Here is a 21,986-nt window from a genome sequence, read left to right on the forward strand (position 1 = left end):
TTTTTAGAGAATTTAAACAGGATTGAAGACCTTCTTTGCTTTCAGATAGTAACAGTAAATCGTCAGCATATAATAAGCAATTCATTCTAGTGTCTATAAGCTGCACCGGAAAACATGATTCTTGGGGGAAAATTGAATCAATGTCATTGACATATATATTAAATAAGAGGGGGCTTAAGCCATCACCTTGTCGCACACCTTTTCCTAATTTAGATGGCTCAGTAATAGTGTTATCTTTTTTTACAACAAATTTTGCATTATTATACATATGGTGAAGTAATTGGAAAAAATGTCCTTTTACTCCAAGTTTTAAAAGTTTTTCAAATAATCCATCATGCCAAATTGAATCAAATGCCTTGGAAAAATCTACAAAACAGGCATATATCTGTTTTTTATTTTTAAAGATATATTTGTTTAGTATTGTCTTTATTGTAAATATATGATCAGTTGTACGGTAATCTGGTCTGAATCCAGCTTGAAATTTGTTATATAGATTATGATCATCTAGGTATCCATTAAGTCTAGTTTGTAATAAGGAAGTGAAAAGTTTTCCGAAGCAGCTTGTTAGACCTAGGCATCTGTAATTATCACAACAATTAATATCACCATTTTTATGTATAAATGTGGTACATGAGATATTCCAGCAATCTGGAAATACACCAGATGACAAAATCCTATTAAATAAATTGACAAAGGAAGGTAATAACTTATTTTTACCATATTTTATAAATTCGTTAGGAATCAGATCAATGCCTGGTTGTTTATTGTTTTTTAACTTATGAATACCTTTACGGACCTCTCCACAAGTAAAGGGAAAATCTAGAGGGCCTGTATCTGAAAAATCTTGAGCTGTAGGTATAAAATTGGGGTTTTCATGTTTATCTGCTGCATATAAGTCTTTCATATATTTGTGCCAATCAGAGATACTAATTGGATTAGTTTTAACAGTATTATTTTTTAATTTATCAATAGTTTCCCAAAACAATTTTGGATTATTTTCATGTAGAGTATCAAGTTTTGCAACTAAATCGTTGACAAACTTTTGTCTTGCTAATTTCAAAGATTTGTTATATTCTTTGCGAAGTCTATGAAAATTACTTCGTATATATGCATTATTTGGATACTGTTGCATTTTCTTGCCTAAATTGCGAAGTTCTTTTTTCATAATAAAACAATTACCATTATACCAGTTATGCTTCTTTTTCTTTTTTTTCTTTTTGAATAATTTGAATTTAAAAGATTTCTTTGCAGCTTTAATCATGATATTAGTTAAATGTTCAGTTAAAGTATTAATATCTTTTTCTGGATCATTGACTTGGAGGAGAAAAGATTGAATATCTTTCTCTTCATCATTTTCTAGCAGAGATATGTATTCATTTTTTCCATCTTCAACACAAAATTTTCCTGGGATTGGAAAAGTAAAATTGTAATCTTGTTTGGAGTTATTGTTTAGATAATTAAAAGTTTTCAGACTAAACCATACAATGCAATGATCTGATAGTTCATTAGGGGGAAGTACATGTAGAAAAGGAAAAATATTTACAATGTCTTCACTGACAATAACATAATCTATATTACTTCTACCATTTGGACAAAAATAGGTGAAGTTACCTAGGGAGTCACCCATCGCTCTGCCATTAAGAATTCTCATTTTTGATTCAATACAAAGATCAATAATATTTTTGCCTTGTTCATTTACAATTGTATCCATGTTTTGTCTTATGGTTAATGGGTCATCTACAGAGTAGTTTGTTGGAAGATAATTATTATCTATATGTGAAATGTGGTCTAGTTCAATATAATCAAACAAATCTCCAGTCCGGGCATTAAAATCTCCCATTAAAACAACTTTCCCTTTTTGAGAGAAGTTGTCTATAGAGTTTTTCAAATTTTCAAATAAAGAATCATGATCAGGGGAAACTGAAGCCATTCTTGGTTTAATATAAACAGTGCAAATATAAATGTCATGGGGTAAACCCAGTTGAGTTTTATTTAATTTTATCCATATATAGTCTTTAGTAGATATAACTTTATCTATGATTTTTAAAGTTGAAAGTTCTTTTTTATAATATACTATAATTCCGCCTGATCGTCTACCTCTTTTACCCATAGCTTTAGTTGCATGAACTGTAATATGTGAGTATAAGCCAGGCAGAGAAATGTTTGACTCCCCAGATGTCCAAGATTCTACAATACTAAAGATATCATATTTGTTATCAGCAACAATATCATTTAATTTTTCAATACGAAACCCATTGATATTCCAGCAGGCTAGATTTAGCATGATGATAATTATATATGTAAGTGAAAAATACAGGTATATACACTCAATAAACTCAGACTTCAAATACATGTTTGGTCAAATAATTAGATTTTATACATAAGATCTTCAAAAGAAAAGATAAGATGCTACTTGCATCATATTTATCTGTGCAGATAGAAAATATTTTTTGTATTAGGTATTTATCTATAACGTTCATTACATACATGGTAACTGTAGTAAAAATTTTACAAACAGAATAAGAGAAAAATATATAAAACAGTTCAAAAATGATATTTGATCGAGTAATTAATTACTGAGTATCTCAAAATTTTATATGTACACTCTAACATCTATAAACTACAATGTTGTTAACAAATTATATATTCAAAAGCCTCATAATCAGTTCACGGTCTCTGAACCAGTTGGGTTGACTAGATTCTGGAGGGACTAGTGGTCGTTGCTCACGGAAAGCATTCGCATTTGGACGATCATAAAATGAATGTTCAAAGTTATCTGGCGAGAAAAGTCTGTTCGGCATGGTATGTTGAGGTGGTAAGTGGTTTTTGCGTGGAGTTGTTAATTGATGAATATTTTCAGATTGATTGTAGTTATGGTAGTCTTTTAGTCCAAGAACTGGATTCATGTGGGATTTTATTGCACGCACAAGTTCAAAATTTCCACTGATCGATAGGTGTACTCCATCAGTATGATAGTAACGGTGGTTTCTAACATTGATGTTGTCGTTTCGGACTAGGGATAGAGAGTTTGAAATTAGGCGTTCGAGCCTCGTGTTCACTATATCTACATCTTGGTTAAAAAGTTCTTCATTGAGACGATGAAATAAAGGAAAAACATGAATGTTAGTATTTGGAAATCTGTTGTTGACTATATTCTTGAGATTACTGAGGTGTTCTGCTGTGATATCTGGTGATTTATTCTGTGAAAGATCATTGCTACCAACCATGACAAGAATGTTTTTGGCTTGAATATCAGTTTGTTCAATATATTCATGGGCACCTTGAATAGTCTTTTTACCTCTTGGGAGAACGTGTACATTTACTTTTCTGTACCTATAAAGTTTGGATGGATCTAGATCTCTTCCATGAGAGTTATAATTAATGCGTCTAGCAATTTGTGATTAACTATATTTCTGGTCTCTTCTGTATTTTGATCTTCTAATGCACTAAATCTGTTGTGTGTTGACACATTGACTTTCACATTTTCACTTACAACTGATTTTGATTTATCCTTCTCAGGTGTTGGTTTGACTTTTTTGCATTTTGAGATTGTGTCGGTGACTTGATTTAATTCAAGTTCTAGTTTATTTATAGTTTCTTTTCTGGTCTCTGAGACAGCTTGTTCTTCTTGAAACTGACCAGTAAGAGTGCTTTGTTCAACTTTCATGCCTAAAATAGTTTGTTCCTGAATTTTTAATTGTTCCTGAAGATTTGCAATAATTTTGTTTTTCTCAGATGTTAATCTAATGTCATTTGGACTATATAAAGAGAGATAACTCAATATTATGTTTGAACACTAACTGGTTTCCTGTTGAAGTTATCCTCTTCCTGTCAATGGTGAATTGTGTAACATGTGCTAATAATTATTAAAGCATTAAAACTTATTGATGTCTTTCTGAGTGCACTAACAAATGGTAGCAGAGCGTGGTTGAAAAGAAAAGACATCAGAGTGTATAATAAAAGAGTTTAAAGTGGAGAGAAAATTCAAAGGTGGACAAAATGTCAACAAAAATAAACCCCCCCAATTACAATGCAAAACTGAAATCATACGAACTTTACAAGCAAGAACTTTTGGCCTGGAAAGAAATAACTGATTTAGATAAGAAAAAACAGGGTGTTGTAATTGCCTTATCCCTACCTGAAGATGATGAATCAAAAATAAGAGAAAAAGTGTTTGATCAGATAAGTTTAGATGATTTAAAGGAAGACACAGGTTTGACCACACTAATTACTTTTATGGACAAGCATCTTGCAAAAGATGATTTAGCTGACAGTCTTGCAAAATTCGAAGATTTTGAAGATTTTCAAAGGGGTCCTAATCAATCAATTCAAGATTATGTAGAAACATTTGATGCTAAATATCGAAAAATCGAAAAGAAAAACATGAAGTTGCCCTCTGAAATATTGGCATTTAAATTACTGAGAAGAGCAAAAATTACAAAAGAAGAAAAAATGTTAGTCCTTACAGGCATGAATTATGAAAACAAACCAACATTGTATGATGAAGCAAAGAGATCTCTAAAGAAATTTAAGGGTGAAATGTGTGATTCGGACAAAATTTCTGCCTCAATAAGTAGCATTAAACTTGAACCTGCTTTTTTGGCTGAAAATGAAGAAGCCCTCATGGCAGCAGGGTATTCTAGAAATAGACAAAAACCATTTCAATATAATGGTAAGGGGGACTTTTCAAGAGGTAGAGGCAATTTTTATAGAGGATTTAATAAAAGTCAACGGGGTGGACAAACAAATTGGACAAAAGGAGGCAGCTCTACAGTAAAGAAGAGTATAAATCCAAAAGGTTCAGACGGCACATTATTGACATGTAGTTCTTGTGGATCTTTTCGACATATGATGGCAAACTGTCCACATAGCTGGGAGAATATGCAGGAGAGAGTAAATATAACAGAGGAAGAAGAAGTAGTCATGTTTACAGGGAATGTGCGTGAGGATATCACTCGTCTTGGGATAGATGCACGAAACTGTGCTGTTCTTGATAGTGCATGTAGTAGCACTGTTTGTGGACAATTATGGATGAGAAGTTATGTTGACTCTTTAAATGAAACAGATAAAGCGAAGATTTTTAAGGAGGATGGTAACAAGGTATTTAAATTTGGAGGTGGAACACGGTTAAAATCAATTGGAGAGTATAGTCTGCCAGCAGTTATCGCAGGTAAAGATGTCACAATAAAAACTGATGTTGTAGATTCGGACATACCACTTTTATTGTCTCGAACAGCAATGAAAAAGGCAGGTGTGAAAATGGACCTGGAAAATGATACTGCAGAGATATTTGGTCAACATATATCATTGAATTTAACTTCATCAGGCCACTACTGCATTCCAATAGATAAAACTGAAGAAATTCCAGTCGCAGATGTATGTGCTGTGAGACTTGAAGAGTTAGACTCGAAAAAGAGATATGCAACCTTACTGAAGTTGCACAGACAATTTGCACACCCACCAATGAAGCGTTTAATTGCCCTTTTGAAAGATGCTGGGGTATGGAAAGAGGAATATGAACAAGAATTGTTGACTATAGAGGAACAATGTGAAATTTGTAAGCGATATGCAAAAACCCCACCAAGACCAGTAGTGTCCCTACCTATGGCATCTCAATTTAATGAAAAAGTGGCAATGGACCTAAAACAATGGAATGGACGGTGGATTTTGCACATGATCGACATGTGGTCACGGTACACTGTATCTGTTTTTATTGATAGGAAAAAGACAACAGGTGTTATTGAGAAAATGATGACTAATTGGATCGGAATATTTGGTGTTATGGGAACTATATTAACAGATAATGGCGGTGAGTTCAGCTCAGATGAAATGAGAGAGGTTGCATCAATACTAAATGTTAAAGTTTATACCACAGCTGGTGAAAGTCCTTTCCAAAACGGACTATGTGAGAGAGTCCATGCAATTACTGATACTATGCTTATGAAGCTAGAAGCAGATTATAGACAGGTGAATAATCAGAGCCTTCTTTGTTGGGCAAATATGGCAAGAAATTCTTTACAGATGTGGAATGGTTTCAGTAGTCATCAACTTGTTTTTGGACTTAATCCTAACCTTCCGAACATTTTGAAAGACACTTTGCCCGCTTTAGAAGGAAGAACTTCAAGTGAAGAATTTGCAAAACATTTGAATATTTTACATGATTCTCGAAAAGCTTACATTCAATCAGAATCTGATGAACGCATTAGACGAGCACTACGTGGCAAAATAAGAGCATCAGAGCAGATATTTAATCACGGTGACAGCGTTTTTTATAAGCGAGAGGGAAAAGATCGCTGGCTAGGACCGGGAAAAGTAGTTTTCCAGGATGGAAAAGTAATTTTTGTTCGACATGGAGGAGTATTTGTGAGGGTTTCACCAAACAGATTAACTAAAACTAAAGATATTAATTTTCGAGAACAATATGACAATATTGAAACACCTGATACAAATGAAACAAACATTCATGAAACTAGATATACCAATAAAAATAATGAAGTTTCCCGTAAAGAAAAGAAGAATTGTTTTTCTGAGTTATTATCAACATCAAAAGAAACAATTCCTCAGATGGAGAACATTCAGGCTAAAATAATCCCTAATCTAAAAGAAAATGACAAAATTCAGTACAAACTGCCTAATTCGAACACATGGACTAAAGCTACTGTACTAAGTAAAGCAGGAAAAACAACTGGGAAAAATAAACATTGGTATAATGTTCAAGATGATGTTGATGAAGATAAGAAAAGTGTAGATTTAGATAAAGTTGAGTGGGAAAAGGTCACAGGTGACAGTGATGAGAATGAAATTGGTGTAAATATGACAAAGAGTTCCTTTTTAAATGATGAGGAAATTGCTAAACAAACAGAACTTTCAAAACTCCATAATTTTGACACTTATGAAGAATGTGATGACATAGGTCAGAATGTTCTTTCTACAAGATGGGTTATTACAACGAAAGATAATCAAACAAAAGCAAGACTTGTTGTGCGAGGTTTTGAAGAAGAATTTTCTATGCAAAGAGACAGTCCAACAGTAGGAAAAGGAATGATTAAAATATTCCTTTCAATTACTGCTAGCATGAATTGGATCGTTAAAACAACGGATATAAAGTCAGCTTTTCTTCAAGGGAAGTTATTAGATAGAGATGTTTTTCTGAAGCCCCCAAAAGAAAGCAATTCTGAGAAAGGAAAAATATGGAGATTAAAGCACTGTTTGTATGGACTTAAAGATGGAGCTAGACAATTCTATTTAAGCAAATGTTAAGTGTAAGGGAAGAGCTTCTAAGTTTGGGATGTAAACAATGTAATCTGGACCCGGCAGTGTTTGTCAAACATACTGACCAACGTTTAAGTGGAATAATTTGTTGTCATGTAGATGACTTTCTTCATTCTGGGGATGAAAATTTTGAGGAAGTTATGAGAAAACTGCGGACAAGATTTGTTGCTGGAAAAATTGAAGAGAAAACATTTTCATATGTAGGATTTCAAATTCATCAGGACAAAAAAGGCATAATTCTGGATCATTCTGCATATATGGAGAAAATAGATAATACAACTATAGAACCATCAAGAGCTGCTATGAAACAGGATGTACTTAATACAAGTGAGCAAACCTTGTATAGGAAGTTAATTGGCCAAATAAATTGGGCTGTTCAAGTTTCAAGACCTGATATGGCTTTTGAAATGATAGACATGAGTACTAAACTGAAAGAAGGGACAGTGGCACATTTGATAAGAGCAATCAAAGCAAGTAATAGACTTAAGGAAATTAAATCAATAGTTTCATTTCCAAAAATGAATAAAGATATAAAAGAATGGAAAATTATCGTTTTAACAGACGCCTCTCTGGGAAATATTAGTAATGGAACTGGAAGTACAGAGTCTCATGTAATTTGGATAGTTGATAATGACAGTAATAGCTGTCCGATAAGTTGGCAAGCAAACAAAATCAAACGTGTAGTAAGATCAACAATTGCAGCAGAAGCCTTAAGCTTACAAGATGGGTTAGAGTCTAGTTTTTATCACCGTCGAATAATTGAAGACATTTTAGGATTAAAACATAAGACTATACCAATTGAAGCTTACATTGACAATAAAAGTGTAGTTGAAGCTGTTTATTCGACTAAACTTGTAGATGACAAGCGTTTAAGAATTGACATTGCAGCAATAGCTGAATCATTGGCATCAAAAGAAGTAGATAATATTAAATGGTGTCCAGGAGACAAACAATTAGCAAACTGCATGACAAAGTTTGGAGCTTCATCTTATGAACTTTTGCAAGTTATTCAAACAGGAAAAATGTTGAAGGACTTTGTTTAAAATTGTGAAATAACTCATAACATTTTATCATTTTATGTTTGTCACATGGGGCAGAATAATCCCCTAGATCTGAGGGTAGTCTAAACCCTGTGACGATCTTGTAATTTTAATTTAGCAACTTTTATGTTTTCTAACGGGGCAGAATAATCCCCTAAGATCTGAGGGTAGTCTAAACCCTGTGAAGATCTTGTAATTGTATAAAACAAAAGAAAGTAGAGGGAATGTTAATCTAATGTCATTTGGACTATATAAAGAGAGATAACTCAATATTATGTTTGAACACTAACTGGTTTCCTGTTGAAGTTATCCTCTTCCTGTCAATGGTGAATTGTGTAACATGTGCTAATAATTATTAAAGCATTAAAACTTATTGATGTCTTTCTGAGTGCACTAACATCAGAGAGGCAGGTTTTTAGTTCTGATATAATATTGTTTTTCTCTGTATTAAAATGTTCTAATGCTTCAGTGTTTTCTTTCATATGGGGTGGGTTGGTTTTTGATTGCATTACTGTTATTTCACAAAATTGTTTTTGAAGCGCAGAGGTCAATTTAATGATTTTGTCGTTGAATTTTTCTTGATTTTCAAATTTTCCCCATAGTTTTTTAATTTCCTTATCTGGATTCTTTTTAGTTTTCATTTTTGGGGTGCTTTCAGCTAGGCAACGATGTAGTTCAGCATATATGTCATAAATATAATAGCCTTTCAAGCTGTCATAATTATTTGGACTAGGACATTTTACTCTAGAATTCTTCTGTATATACAAATACAGTGTGACAGTAGCTAATCAAGAAATTAATAAAAGGGGGAACGTCTAGTGCCTGTGGTCCTAGTGTAACAGTAGTCCAAATAATTATGACATTGGGAAAAAAAATAAAAATAGCCTTGCCAGACGTCATAATTAGTTGGAATAGTGTAACAGTAAATTTGGTCCGGTTGTAAAATTTGTTCTCCAGACTTTTTGCCCTAGTTAATTAAGTCCATGTCCATGATTTTACTAGGAATAAAAGGCCCAGGACAAATGTTTCTAGGAAAATCAGTCCATAGCTAGTAATTTATGTTTGTAACTTGTTTTCCTAGGAAAATATGTCACAAGACTTGTTTTTCTAATAGTTTTTTGGTATCATAAAATATGTTTAAAATAGAAGATTTGTTTTTTATAGATAAGATTGGAAAATAGAAGAATTTTTTTTTCCAATAAAAATGAAGAATATTTCCTTAATAACCTAATTATTAAAAACATAAATATTCAGTTTCTATGCTTATAACATTTTTTATAATAAAAGACATGGACATTTTTAGTCCAAATAATTATTACGTCTTGATAGGCTATTATATTTTTTTTCTTTGACGCCTTACTTCGTCAAATTATGACGTCTTGTAAGTTGAAAGGCTTTTATATTTTTTTTCTTTGATGCCTTACTTAGTTCGTCGAAGTAAGGCTTCAAAGAAAAAAAATATAATAGCCTTTCAAGCTGTCATAATTATTTGGACTAGGACATTTTACCTAGGAATTCAATACTAATGACATGGACATGATTTCCTAGGAAAATTAGTCTGGAGACAAATTTTATTTACAGCTAATTTCCTAATGCATGTAATGCAAAACTTTGGTTGGCTTGCCTTCTTTGTTTGTATAATTGTTTATACAAGCTTTGTTAATAAGATTGACATGATGGTCATCTTTATATAATATATATATAGGCATAGTTTAACCTGTATATTTAATATTTGAATTTAATTGGATATTATCCTAATGAGTGTACAATTTAGATACAAAGCAAGCAAGCTAACTTAAGTCTTGCTCTACATGCTTTAGGAAATTAGCTGTAACAGATTGATACACAACTCTTTCGTTTTGTCTATAACAATGTAAACCTAGGACTTCTAATGACATGGACATGACTTTGTGGGAAAATTAATAGTCTGGGGACATAAATTTTATCAAAAATTTAACTATGTGACTCTTAAACATTACTAAAACATAAGATTTAAATTTGCAAATGCAAGTAATTGAATCTTTTATAGGATTTTATAGGACATGATTACCTAGGAAAATTTGTCTGGGGACATATATACTAAATATATACTAGTAAATTCTGTAACCATGGACTTTTTATACTATATATATATAGTAATATTTGTCCGCCCTGACATATTTTACCAGGACAAATTTATCACTCACACTTGTACTTGTTCGCCCTGGATCAATTTGCTCTGATTTTTTTTTTGTACTCCAGTTGCATAATGTTTTATTTGAACATTACATGTTAAAGTTTGTTGAAAAATTTGCTGAATTTTTGTATTGCCACAACCAATTTATTATTTCCCCTATTTGCTTAGTCACTGTCATGATAGTAGAACACTGAAGTACAATGTATTAATTTATCTTCATTGCTACTTTTTAACAAAATAATTTGTTTTTACAAGTCTCAGAATATATATACAAAATGTAATTTTAAATGAACTTGTAAATCCTTTAAATTCCTGTTTTCATGATTTACAGTTCGTACATCCATGACATCATTGTATTTATTAATTCCAAGCTGACTACTAGCTTATAAATCAAAACAAAAAGTTTTTTTTTTTATTATTGATCCATAAATCAGTGAGAATAATTTACATGTTATTGAACAATTAACTTTCCTAAAAACTTTTAAATATTTATGTTTTTTTTTTATAAATTTTAAGACAATAAGCTATACAATTCTTACTTGCATCTCTGAAATGTGCTTCTATGTGGTTTTGTTAGCAATTTCTGTACAGGTCTGCTAAAGGCTCAAATTGACATTTCACCCAATTTCACCATTTTCCCTCCAAAATTTGGGTTTTAAGGCAAAAATTTTATTTTTCCTTATTGGTGACCCTTGTATTTGCCAGGGAAAGTCCTTGTATTTGCTTAATATTTGAAGCTATATTTCAGCTTTGTACATTACAGATTTGGACCAGGTCACACCTGAGGTGTCACAGACAGTTTTTGTTTGATATCCCATAAAAATATGTCAGCACCTCTATTTTCCCTATCATTTCATTGAAAATGGTCCCTTTAACATGCTTGTACCTATTTAAAGTAAAATTTTGAGCTTAAATGGTCTGGAACCCCTATTTTTTTCGACAAATTTGAGGTACTCTTTGTAAAGATTAAAATAATACGGCATTCTGATAGAGACTTTGAATAAGTCTGAGCCATCTTAACTGTGTAAAATCAAAAGTAGCAGCACGAAATAAAGTTAAAATGAATATGAGTCCCCTGTATTATATTTTAAACACCGCTTTTTTGATGATCAAGTAATTCCTAAATGAATACTGGAAAATAGCTGTAGAATGCTCTCCGAACATAAAATTTGCATCAAATAATAAAAAGCTTCATTTTAATCAACATAGAAATATGTTTCGAATTTGATGATTTATTGGGTATATATATTGCCTTCACTCAGTTATAAACTAGAAAAAAAGTAATGTTTAGCTCACCTAGCCCAAAGGGCCTACTGAGCTTTTCCCATCACTTATCATCCGGCGTTGTTACCTTTACAAAAATCTTCTAGAACTCTGAAACTACTGGGCCAAATTAAACCAAACCTGGCCACAATCATCATTGTGGTATCTTGTTAAAAAAATATGTCAGATGACCAAGCCAACCAGCCAAGATGGCCGCCATGGCTAAAAATAGAACATAGGGTTAAAATACAGTTTTTGGCTTATAACTCAAAAACCAAAGCATTTAGAGCATATATATATCTGACAAGGGTATAATTGGTATAATTGTTTAACAGGTGAAGATCTATCTGACCTGAAATTTTCAGATGAATCAGACAACCCAATGTTGGGTTGCTGCCCCTGATTTAGTAATTTTAAGGAAATTTTGCTGTTTTTGGTTTTTATCTTTAATATTATTAGCTCACCTGTCCCGAAGGGACAAGTGAGCTTATGCCATCACTTGGTGTCCGTCGTCTGTCGTCGTAAACTATTTCAAGAATCTTCTCCTCTGAAACTACTGGGCCAAATACTTTCAAACTTTAACTGAATGTTCCTTAGGGTATCTTATTTATAAATTGTATCCGAAGTTTTGATCTATCAACAAACATGGTCGCCATTGCTAAAAATAGAACATAGGGGTCAAATAACTCAAAAACCAAAGCATTTAGAGCAAATCTAACATGGGGTAATATTGTTTATCAGGTCAAGATCTATCTGCCCTGAAATTTTCAGATGAATCAGACAATCCGTTGTTGGGTTGCTGCCCCTGAATTGGTAATTTTAAGGAAATTTTGCTGTTTTTGGTTATTATCTTGAATATTATTATAGATAGAGATAAACTGTAAACAGGAATAATGTTCAGCAAAGTAAGATTTACAAATAAGTCAATATGACGGAAATGGTCAGTTGACCCCTTTAGGAGTTATTGCCCTTTATAGTAAATTTTTAACCATTTTTCGTAAATCTTAGTAATCTTTTACAAAAATCTTCTCCTCTGAAACTACTGGGCAAAATACTTTCAAACTTTAACTGAATGTTCCTTAGGGTATCTAGTTTGTAAATTGTATCCGAAGTTATGATCTATCAACAAACATGGTCGCCATTGCTAAAAATAGAACATAGGGGTCAAATGCAGTTTTTGGCTTATAACTCAAAAACCAAAGCATTTAGAGCAAATCTGACCTGGGGTTACAATGTTTATCAGGTCAAGATCTACAATGTATCTGCCCTGAAATTTTCAGATGAATCAGACAACCTGTTGTTGGGTTGCTGCCCCTGAATTGATAATTTTAAGGAAATTTTGCTGTTTTTGTTTATTATCTTGAATATAATTATAGATAGAAATAAACTGTAAACAGCAATGATGTTCAGCAAAGTAAGATCTTCAATTAAGTCAATTTGACCAAAATTGTCAATTGACCCCTTAAGGAGTTATTGCCCTTTAAGGACTTTTTTCGCAATTTGTTCATCATGTTGACTTACTTTAAAAAATCTTCTGCTTTGAAACTGCTGTATCAATTTCAGCCAAACTTAGGCTAAATGAGTTTCAGAGTATTTAGTATAAATTTTATATTTTATTTCCTTATATGTCAAGAAACATAGCTACTATGGCTAAAATAGAACATAGGAGAAAATGATTATTTTTTTTGGCTTTTGAAGAAAATAGGACGATCCAAAAAACATTTAAATAAATTGAAAAGCCAAAATAATCATTGATGAGAGATTTAACCAAAAGAATTAAGGTGAGCGATTCAGGCTCTTGAGAGCCTCTTGTTATAGATAGAGATAAACTGTAAACAGCAATAACGTTCAGAAAAGAAAGATTTACAAATAAGTCAACATGACCGAAATGGTCAACAAGGTCAATTAATCCCCTATGGAGTTATTACTTATTGTCCTTTAATAGTCAATTTTTAACAATTTTCATAAAATTTGTAAATTTTTACTAACATTTTCCACTAAAACTACTGGGTATAGTTCATTATATATAGCGATAATTTTAAGCAGCAAGAATGTTCAGTATAAAAGTAAGATGTACAAACACATCACCATCACCAAAACACAATTTTGTCATGAATCCATCTGCTTCCTTTGTTTAATATTCACATACATGTAGACCAAGGTGAGCGACACAAGTTTTTTTAGAGCCTCTAGTTTATAGTCTAGAATACCTTTTTATACAACCATAAAATTTTTGCAATCATATAATTATAATGGTATCACATCGTCTTTGTGGTCAGCTGAGCATCGTTTGAAGACGGATGAAACCACAAAAAGGAAGGTTTGGATTGATTTTGGGGTTAATTTATGGTCCCTTTGGTGTAGGAAAAAGGGGTATAAAAGGGGCCCAAATAATCAATTTTCTATTGTCCAGATAATAATTTGTAGAATAGTTTATAGAATTGCCTGAAGTTTCCACACCACAAAACTCCAAAGGAAAGTAAGGGTTGGAATATTGGAGTTATGACTCAATCTATTTATGAATTAGGAGCAACAAAAGGGGAAAAACAAGGGTTTCCTGGTTAATGGACAATTACTTTAGATTTGTTTCTTTTTGTTGGTGCCTTTTTTTGCAAGTTATTTTATGAATTTTTATGCTCTACCTACAATAGTAGAGAAGCATTATGTTTTCTAGTCTGTGCGTCCTTTCGTCTGTTTGTTTGTCTGTCCATCCATTCTTCCCACTTCAGGTTAATGTTTTTTGGTCAAGATAGTTTTTGATGAAGCTGAAGTCCAATCAACTTGAAACTTAGTACAAATGTTCCTTATGATATGATCTTTCTTATTTTAAAACAAAATTAAAGACTTTTGACCCCATTTTTATGGTTCACTGAACATAGAAATTAAAAGTGTTCCCTCAGTTTTAGGTTAAAGTTTTTTTAGTCAAGGTAGTTTTTGATGAAGTTAAAGTCCAATCAATTTGAAACTTAGTACACATTTATCATTAAAAAAGCTGATTGTGTCGTTTCATATTAATTAAAATTTATTTACCTAATTTATAATTTCAGCTTTTCCATGCATTGTAAGATTTCCAGAATATAGATCATGTAGTTCCTGATAAAAAATAACACCAAAAGATTGCTACGATAAAACTGTTGAGTAACTATTTGTAATACAGAATGCATCAAGATGGTGGTATGCTACATATATAATATTGATACTATGACAGATGAGAAAAGAAACTGAAGACATAACCAAATGCTGAAGTCAGCAAAGGTATGATTATAACTGTTACTGATGTTTGAAGAAATGTGTCATTATAGCATCTACAAATATTTCAATCAAACATGGTTCAGTACTTCAGACTAGTTTTAATTTAAAAGAATTAAATGGCTACTAACATCCATTGCTAATTACAGCTTATTAACCTCCTGTTAAAAAAAAGAGGGGTGAAATATACCATAGCAACATTCAAACTCATAAATCGAAAATAAACTGACAACGCCATGTCTAAAAATGAAAAAGACAAACAGACAATTAAAAGTACACTAGAAACAACATTAAAAACTAAAAACTGAGCCACACAAACCCCACCAAAAACGGGGTGATCTCAGGGTCTCCATAAGGATAAGCAGATCCTGCTCCACATGTGGCACCCTTTATGTTGCACATGTTATTACAAACTTGGTATATAGTCTATTTCAGTAAGTCACATTCATGAAAAGGAAAGGGGATTGTAGGTACGAAGTAAGAAACATCCGATATCATCTGTGAAATGGTTTATCCATACTGGTCAACCAACTGTGATGATTGGGTAACCTGTATTATATTCAGGGGTGAATTCAGACATTTCTAAAGGGGGGGGGTCAAACTATATGTTTCCATTCAAGTGCATTGATTGTCTCAAAAAAAGGGGGGTTCCAACCACCAGAACCCTCCCCTTGGATCCACCACTGATATTTGAGAAATTGCCACAATACATTTTGTTGATATCATATAAAAGTTGAGAAGCTACGGTAATCTATATATATTTATCTACTTTTCATTGTCTACTCTCAACTTGATTAGTAAATAAATAAAAATCATGTTGGAAGAAAAATTTAGTCATGTGTATATGTTTTAGGGACTAATTGTGGTATATTCTTCAGATTGAAACATGCAACAGAAAGTTCAATCATGACCATAAAGCAGGCAAGACATTTCAGTATGTACAATCTTGTAAAAATATGTCAAAGCATATTTTTTGTTATGTTTCAGTGATATTGTTTGCCTTAAATTAGTGGAGAATACAGGCTTTTTCCCCTGGAGAAGAATCCCAATTTGAAGAAAAAAATGGCTTAAATTATTCCCAAAAAGACAACTTTTTTTCCCAATCAGTGAAGTCTCAGTAGTAATTGTGCATGAATACAAACTGAAAACACTCATTTAAAGATTGTTCATGCCTAAAATGACTATAGGTGCAGATTTGAGGGTCTTTTATGTATCATCACTGATAAAATGGGGTCTTATTTTATAGCAGGGTTGACTTTTGAAAATGGGTCTGTATATTGAAGTTTCAGTCAAATTCATGGTATATTTAAATTTCCCAATTTGATGAAAACGACGCATATTTTCCCAATAAAAAAGGGTAGCGGTAGTTTTGAAAAAAGCCAACAATATCACTGTGTTTTTTCAGATTAAGATATAAGGAGTAGATATTTTCCTGAAGATCTTATTTATGTCTCGAATGTGAAGGGAACAGAAGCTATCATGATGATTCTTTAAAAAAAAGATACAGAAACACAAGCTCCTGTAGACACTTATGAAAAAGAAGATGTTTTTGCAATGAATATGTGTGAATGTGATAAATTATGGCAAATCAACATGGTCAATTAACAACAATATGTTCTACAAATTTCCTAGATTTATAAGTTTCATAACATTTAGTTGAGGCAAACTAAAGTTAGATAACGGAAAACGAAAAAATTGCAAATAAATATTGTTATTAAATACTCAGTTTTAGTTATTTTTATTTTGATATTAAAAAATATACTGTATTAGATAAAAACTAGTTATACATTTAAAAAATTAGTAACCCTCATGTCTCCCTGCATTAGAAGTTGCATAATTTAGCATTTACAGATGAAATATAATTGTGAGTAAAGTTCAACATGTGAAATAGTCTGACTGAATATAACAGAACATCAAAAGAAATGACGAAAAATTACAAATCTTATCAAAATAATACTACTAGAAACTAAAAGCTACTTGCAATTTTCACTGGTTTTGAGATCAGTAACAGTCTGACAAGGAAAGAATTTAATGAACATGATTATGATGCCTCTTGATAAATATAAAAACATATTGACTGTAAAATAATTACCAGTTACCAATTATATTTGTTGTTTACAAAATTTGTTGTTTGGAAATATCTGTTGAATGTTTTGAAATTAAAATGTGTTAACTGAAATGATTAAAGAATTGAAGTCTTTAAATGATACAAAAGCAAGGATACATTGAATGATTGCAATTGAGACAACTACTAGCCCTGCATAGTAGGGCACTGATGTAAACAAGAACAGGTCACCTGAAGTCTTTAACAATGAGCAAAATCCTGAATTTAAAGATCGTTATACTTGGGCTTATTAAGTCCCAAGATAATGGTATCTACATCCTTTGCTTTCAAATTTTTGTTAGTATGTTTCTGATGAAGGTTAATTAAAATAAGCCCAGCACACTTAATTTGTGAACTGTTTTTATTTAATTTCAAAAGAGAAAGCTAATAGACAAATTGAAGCAAATAACAAAAAAAGGAAATCCATTTAATATGGCAGACAGCAACCAAACACAACCAGTGGACATAATGAACATGTTTTTGAATGCTCAAACTGCAATAATAACATTAGACACAAAAACATCTTATATAATGCTGGATTACACAAAAGTGTTTAAATCATCTGCTCTTCTCTGGTGTTTAAAAATTGTACAGATTTGGTGTCACAATATCTCAGTAGCATGGATTAGAATCCCGGCATGGGAAGAACAAAAAAATTGTGAAAGCAAATTTACAGATCTTACATATTTTTTGGTTGATGATTTGACGACTAAATGCATGTACATGTACAATATATACAAAAAGTTAGCTGCTATTGAGACAAAGGCAAAAATCATAGTGCAACAAAACATGTTTATTTCAGATATAATAACAACAAACTAAAATAACACTTACCACTACTAAATGATTAGGAACTTTCAGGAACTAATTGCAGCTACTGTCCAGGTTATGTTAAACAAATCACCTCCAACTGACCGTCTCCAACTGATCTGTTCAGTGAGGAGTTTTTACCATTGAAATGAAATGTGAACACATTCCAATCTTTTGGCAGACGTGAATATTCTCATGTGGCATTTATACCTATATCCAAGGGTACCTATATCTGGTGGTGATAATTAACCATTTTTTTCTTCTTTTTGTTTAATTTTGAAAAATAAAATAAAAAAATGGAATTTAAACTTTTTTCAGCATTTTGGAAAAAAATAATTTTGTAAATTTTTCATGTTTTTTTCATTTATTTTTATATGAATTAAATTTGAAAAGAATTTTTTTTTTAAATATTTTTTTTTTTTTTTAATTTTGAAAAATTTGATTTTTTTGAAATATTTTGCATTTATAGATTTTTTAAACTTTAAAAAGGTTAATTTCAGTTGCCTTCGTCCATGCAAGCATGGACTAAGTTAGCCTTGGTTGCCTTCGTCCATGCATGCATGGACTAAGTCTGTTGTGTTAGTCCATTCAAGCATGGACTTAGTTAGGGTTAGTTGCCTTAGTGCATGCATGCATGGACTAAGTCTGTTGTGTTAGTCCATGCATGTATGGACTAAGTTAACGTTAGTTACCTTCGTCCATGCATGCATGGAGTAAGCTTAGTTTCTAAGTTTTCATGTTTACAAATCATGAAAAGGTTTAGCCATACTATCAAGTTTTGCAATTTATTTCCTAAGGTAAGTTATAATGCACAATATGTATGTAAAACATAATTAATAGGTTGAAAATGAAAAAAACCAACTAAACAGAAAAAAAATGTAATTACATCAAATTTAAAAAAAATTGAACTAACACCATGAAATTAAGAGGTAAGAAGAAATGGAGGTTTTCTAGAATTGATGTTGATTTCCAGTTTTATTTAATACCTTGTTTATAGTAAATAAGTTCATAGTACATCAGCAAAATCGAGACAAGTACATAAAGTTGATATTTTGAATCCTTCTATAAACGTATATTGATATTATTAATAATTTTAAAAAGGAATAGAAAATCTAAATCAAAGGTAGCATGGATTGAACGAATTTCGATCGGGAAACTGTAAACTATATCTTTTCAAGTAATAAAATTTACATACTGTGGATTAATTAATATTCGTTGGATGCATATTTTTGTGGGTTTCGTTAGAACAGATGAACCTCGAATTTAAATATTAAAAAAATGACAAATTCAATAAAAAGTTAATAATGCAAACGTTGGCAAAACCATGGAATTGAATATCTCTGAAAACGTTTTTCCCAAACCACAAACATGCTACCGACAACAATAAATGAATATAAAGATCCTATTATTATTGTTTCCGCTAGTAAGAGTACATCATGTTAGGTGATAATGCAGTAAATGGAATACTAAAATCATCGGTCTATAGTGCGTATACTAACTTTGGTTTTATATTTTCATGCGTGCATGCAGTCATGTTTATACTTAAACTAACACATCAATGTTTGAGATTACGTGTACACAAATTTGTAGTGACGTGCATTTGAGCTGTCGTCCGTCTTAGTCCGACGTAATTATGCGTATGATGAAACGTAAAGCGGAATTTATGCAATAAATAAACTGATGGAAGACAAATCGGACATTTTAACTATACACGTTTGGACAACGGTGATATGTGCTTTCAAAAAACCAACAGAGTGCCGTTAATTACAAAGAATATATTAAATTGACCACCGATTGATCAAAATATATAAAACAAAACCTTTTCAATGTTAAACAAAACATTAGTTGGTCATAGTTTTTCAATTACTTTGATTCACACAAAAATTGCCAAAATATAACTGTATATACTATTGCAAGAAACACAAGAACAATATACGTATTGCCCTAATGTGTTATAATGAATTAAAAAAATCATTATTACATCTATTATAGTTGTTTAAGTTGGAATCAATCACACAGTTGTTCAATTGTCATGTTTTATATCATAATATCTCTTTAACAATTTAACAATAATGATATATTTATAATAATAATATAATTTTAATAAAAACAGAAAATAATTTCTGGCAAACGCATTCAAATGCATTAATAAATTTGAATGTGACAAGCGCAAATGCCAATTATGAAAAAAGTAACATGGTTAACCAAGTTACATAAATCAAAACTTAAGGTGGTATGGGTGTCTTCCGCCATCTTGTATTTTAAAAAAAGAGAATCTAAGGTCTAGATTTTATAACAAATGAGCAGAATGCAAGTATTTATGGTGAATTTTTGTTTAAAAGAACCAATTAATAAGAATATAACTTAAAACTATTAGTATTATTACAAGTGTTGATTATTTTCAGTTGTTATTTAAATGTTTTTATATTGGCATTTTTCAGGGGAGGTAACTCTTAAACAGTACAGTTTCTAAAGGATTCTACATCGAATTTTTACATTTAGTATTTTAGCCGGAAAAAACGTATGGTGGCCCTATTTTTTCTTTTGATTTTCTCAAAGCATTGTATGCAAGCTATCTTTTGCTAATTTAGTATAGTTTCATATCAAAAAATGGTGCATTTTCCTGTATGATCTATACAAACTGTGTCATTTTGTCACCGCCTGTAGCTTGAAAAAAATGCACGGTGACCTATCCTTTTTATTATATTTTGTAACATAATATATCAATAGATTCTACGTTTTGGCAAAGTATGAACAAATTCTATCATTTCTGTTTTAGACTCCCATACCACATTAAAAGAAGCCTTTAATTCTAAAAATCGTTTCGCCTTCTGACTTCTGTTCCTTTGCATACGATCGTAACGTCTGACAATTATGAATTTTAACATGGTATTTTTGTATGACTATACCTCTCATACAACTACGCAAACATAAAATTCATGTTCGAATATGTTCATGTGATCCTTCAAATAAACACAGTGACTGTAGTTAAATATTTTCAAATACCTTTGATTCTTTTTACCGAACATTTTTTTTGTACTTATTAAGATGTTTGTATTTTAATTTACATCAAATATGGTCAACCTCAATTCGTAAAAGTAGGTTAATCAATCAAGCTGATCGAAGATGATTTCCATCAAAATTATTATATAAATTGACTTCTTACATGTCTGTTCTCCATCAAGATAAATAGTTTAGGGTATATATACAATTACTAGTAATCCAAGAACGTTACACTTGGCCATATTTGCACTAAGGTTAACCTTAAGTCACTTGACGTAGCCTTCAACATGGGACTTCCATCTCTTCTTGTTTTGTTTGTCATTGTTGTCTTACCATTCATTCAAGGTACCACACCTGAGTACTTTAGAAGCATGGGACAACAGATGGGTATTGGTGGTGACCCAGCGGGAGCTGGCATGTATCCTAGTGATGATTATACTGGCAGTAACAGTCAAGGTTATGGCTCCAGCTACGGCTCAAGCTCTGGTATGTATCGTTTTCAGTTAAATATTTTTTGTCCTAAGGCAGGAGCGAGCCTCAATGAACTTGCAAAAAAGGCGAAAGAATAAAAAATGTAACAATATCTACCGGATAACTGAATTTTTATGTGATATTATCCAAATACAGATAATGCACGTAACGAAATAATCTTCAGCTATTCAACTGATGCGCCAAGATCATTCATGAAATATTGCGGATTTTGTTTTTAATTTTCAGTTGTTTCATAGTGTTTGCACAAAGGTAACAATACATTTGGATTTACGTTAGAGGTACATTATTACAGTCATTACTATGTAAATCTCTAAGTCTGCGTAAAGTAGAGATATACGGAGAATCATAGCACTCTGTATTTAAAAAAGCAAAAGACGCACCTCATATCAGAATTGAAAAGCTATTCAAAGTGAGTTATTAACCTGAAATATGGACTCGCTACCTATAAACAGTATATACGGAACTTCTAAAATCAGTTCCTGTTCGTTTTAGGGCGAATATGGTGTACTTGTCGTCGACGCTGTCGTTACAGTGAATGGACTTTCAGATACACATGTACGGTGCCATTTAACCCCAG

General features: G+C 31.7%; 1 long non-coding RNA gene across 1 annotated transcript in view; it reads left to right on the plus strand.

Moving 5' to 3' along the window:
• LOC134719362 (uncharacterized) overlaps positions 1 to 16,719 on the plus strand; it is a 34,220-nt gene extending 17,501 nt beyond the window's left edge. Inside the window, exons 2-3 of the long non-coding RNA XR_010107563.1 lie at positions 14,799 to 15,006; positions 16,406 to 16,719. This is a non-coding gene — a long non-coding RNA (uncharacterized LOC134719362). The remainder of the gene's footprint in view (positions 1 to 14,798; positions 15,007 to 16,405) is intronic.
• Positions 16,720 to 21,986: the final 5,267 nt, after the last annotated feature.

This window comes from Mytilus trossulus, chromosome 5 (genome assembly GCF_036588685.1).
Source record: "Mytilus trossulus isolate FHL-02 chromosome 5, PNRI_Mtr1.1.1.hap1, whole genome shotgun sequence".
NCBI lineage: Eukaryota > Metazoa > Mollusca > Bivalvia > Mytilida > Mytilidae > Mytilus > Mytilus trossulus.